Source organism: Chaetura pelagica, unplaced genomic scaffold, assembly GCF_000747805.2.
Source record: "Chaetura pelagica isolate M959 unplaced genomic scaffold, ChaPel_1.0 scaffold64, whole genome shotgun sequence".
In the NCBI taxonomy this organism is placed as follows: domain Eukaryota; kingdom Metazoa; phylum Chordata; class Aves; order Apodiformes; family Apodidae; genus Chaetura; species Chaetura pelagica.
In genome coordinates this window covers 51,725-54,517 of record NW_009952885.1, presented here as the reverse complement: position 1 = coordinate 54,517, position 2,793 = coordinate 51,725, and the positions used below count along the sequence as shown (strand labels likewise).

General features: G+C 56.0%; 1 protein-coding gene across 1 annotated transcript in view; it reads left to right on the top strand.

The window, feature by feature from the left end:
• The window catches only part of PPL (periplakin), a 76,003-nt gene that overhangs the window by 46,913 nt on the left and 26,297 nt on the right, over positions 1-2,793 (top strand). The gene's annotated exons all lie outside the window — the stretch shown is intronic.

The following is a 2,793-nucleotide window of genomic DNA, read 5'->3' as shown; positions in this document are numbered from 1 at the left end:
GGGTTGGAAGGGAGCTCTGGAGATCCCCCAGCCCAACCCCTGCCAGAGCAGGGTCACCTCCAGCAGATCCCACAGGAACACATCCAGCTGGGTTTGAATGTCTCCAGAGAAGGAGCCTCCCCAGCCTCTCTGGGCAGCCTGTCCCAGGGCTCTGCCACCCTCACAGGAAAGAAGTTGTTCCTCATGTTCAGCTTGACCCTCCTGTGCTCCAGCCTGTGCCCATTGCCCCTTGTCCTGTCACTGGGCACCCCTGGGAAGAGTCTGGTCCCCCCTCCTGCCACCCCCTGGAGATATTGACCAGCACTGATCAGATCCCCCCTCAGCCTCCTCCTCTCCAGCTGAGCAGCCCCAGCTCTCCCAGCCTTTCCTCACAGGCAGATGCTCCAGCCCCTCAGCATCTCTGTGGCCCTGGGCTGGGCTCTCTCCAGTAGCTCCTTGTCCCTCCTGAACTTCACCTCATTCTCTCTTATAAGATCTCCTCATCTCTGTCTTTATCCCTGCAGACTCACTAATTCAGCACTTGAAGCAGCCCTGGGGGTGCCCTGGGCACTCCCCCCCCTCCTGCTCTCAGTCCATGTTCAGCACAAGGTGGGGTGTGGAGCAGCAGCTTCTCCCACGCTGTGGTGGCTGTTTGGAGTTCCACCACCTTTGGGAGGTTTTTATTAGATTTCCCTGGACCAAAAGCTCAGCAGGTGACATCACCAGCTCTGCTGGTGGTTCTCACATAAACCCAAGGAGGAGACACCAAAGAGCTCTTCTTGGCTACGTCAGGAGAGCCAGGCTGAGCAGCAGGGCCGTGCCCACGTAGCACCTGAGCATGTCCCTGCTTGCTCCAAGCAAGCTCTGAGTTTCCTCTCCCCTGGTCACACAGATACTGCCCAGCCAAGCAGCAGTTTCTGGATGACCAGCTGAACCATCCTCAACCAGCCCTGCTGCCCCAGCAGCTCCAGCCACAGCGGGTGCTCCCAGCAGTGGTGATACCTGTGAGAGGGTCAAGGCCAGGGTGCTGCACCCTCCCCTTCCCAGCAGCCAGGAGCAGTTTTGCTGCTGCCAAGTGAGCAGAATCTCCAGCTCAGACCAGAGCAGCAGCAGCAGCTCAGGAAGCCTGAAACACAGCTTGGCCACTCAGCTCTAATTAATTTTCTTTCCCACACACAGTTTCACAGAATCACAGAGTTATTGAGGCTGGAAAGGACCTCTGAGATCATCAAGTCCAACCTATGACCAACACCACCACATTGGCTAAACCGTGGCACTAATTGCCACATCCAGCCTTTCCTTAAACACCCCCAGGGCTGGTGACTCCACCACTTCCCTGGGCAGTCCAAAAAAACCCAAACCAATTTAGAAACTTCAATCAAAAACCAGACCTAGAAAAGCCCCAGACCTCGTCTGCTTTTTGGGATGTTTTTTCTGTCCATACTATGGATCCACTGAAACCCTTAAGCTTCATCCCTGGGCTTGCTAGGAAACACCAAGACCAAAGTAGGGAATGCAGAGATGAGCTGACAGACCCCTCAGGGCTGGTTCAGCTCCCAGCTACTGCAGCAGAGCATCCCCCTGGATCATCAGCCTCTCCCACCCTCAAAGCCCAGATGACCTCCAATCCATCAGGAAGAGATGAGGAAGTTCCTTGGTGGCTACAGACTCTCCCAGGATGCAGAAGGTGGAGCCAGGTCTGGGCAACAATCATCTGAAGACACATAAGTCTCCCAGCTTCAAACCCATTTCTCTCCACCATTTTCATGGGGCACTTTCCCAGGTTTACATGGGATGATGTGGATCAGGAGAAACCCCAGAGTGGATCTGGAAGAGCTGCTTCTACCACTGCAGCAGGATCCAGCCACTCCCAGTGCACCCTCCTGCTGAGATTGTTGACCAGACAACAAGACTCACCCTTGCAATGATTACAACACGACTCACAACGATCCTTGGGTTGCTCCTCTGCTCAGAAATGTCCTCTTGGTTCCTTTCTGTGGCTGCAAATGGACTGTGATGATGGCAACTCCTCTGCTCCTCAGGAGGTGCCAGGCAGCAGCTGCAGTGATGGACACAAACCACCAGCCTTGCTGAGTACCCTCCTGATGATGCAGCTTCTATAAAAAGAAAAGAAAACAATAAATCCCTGTAAATCCTGCCCACACCAGAACTTCCCAGGAAACATGAACTTTTGTGGAGCTCTCAGATGCTGTGAGGCTCCTGCAGCCTGGGGCAGGGTTTGAGGTGGGGTGGAACAAGCCCAGAGCTGGGTTTTGGTTTGTTCTGCTGCACTGGGAGCACGAGCACACACGGCAGGCAGGAACACAGCCCAGAGCTCAGCACCAGTGCCAGGAAGGAGGCTGGTCAAGCTTTTTCCCCCCCTGCCCACACTGGAAAGGCAGTGACCTGAGCTGTCCCAGCTGGAGCTCTGTGCAGTCCCCAGGAGGGATGAGGCCACCACTGCTCTTACTTGCTGGTAGTTGAGTATATGTCCAGGGAAGCCACCACAAAGCCCTGGAAGAGGCTGACAGGCCATGTCCACCCTCAGCTTTGGCTCACCCTGCTGTGGAGGGCAGGAGATTGTGTCCTGTGCTGGCCTGGAAAAGCTCATGTGGTCAAACCCTGCCCCATGCTGGACCTTGTTGCTGCAGGACCCCTTGGAGCTGGGCTGCTGGGGCTGCTGGATGAGGCTGTGTCCAGCTGGGGGGGGAGGAGCTCTGCCCCACACCAGGAGCTCTGCCCCACACCAGAAGCTCTCTGCCCCACACCAGGAGCTCTGCCCCACACCAGTAGCTCTCTGCCCCACACCAGCAG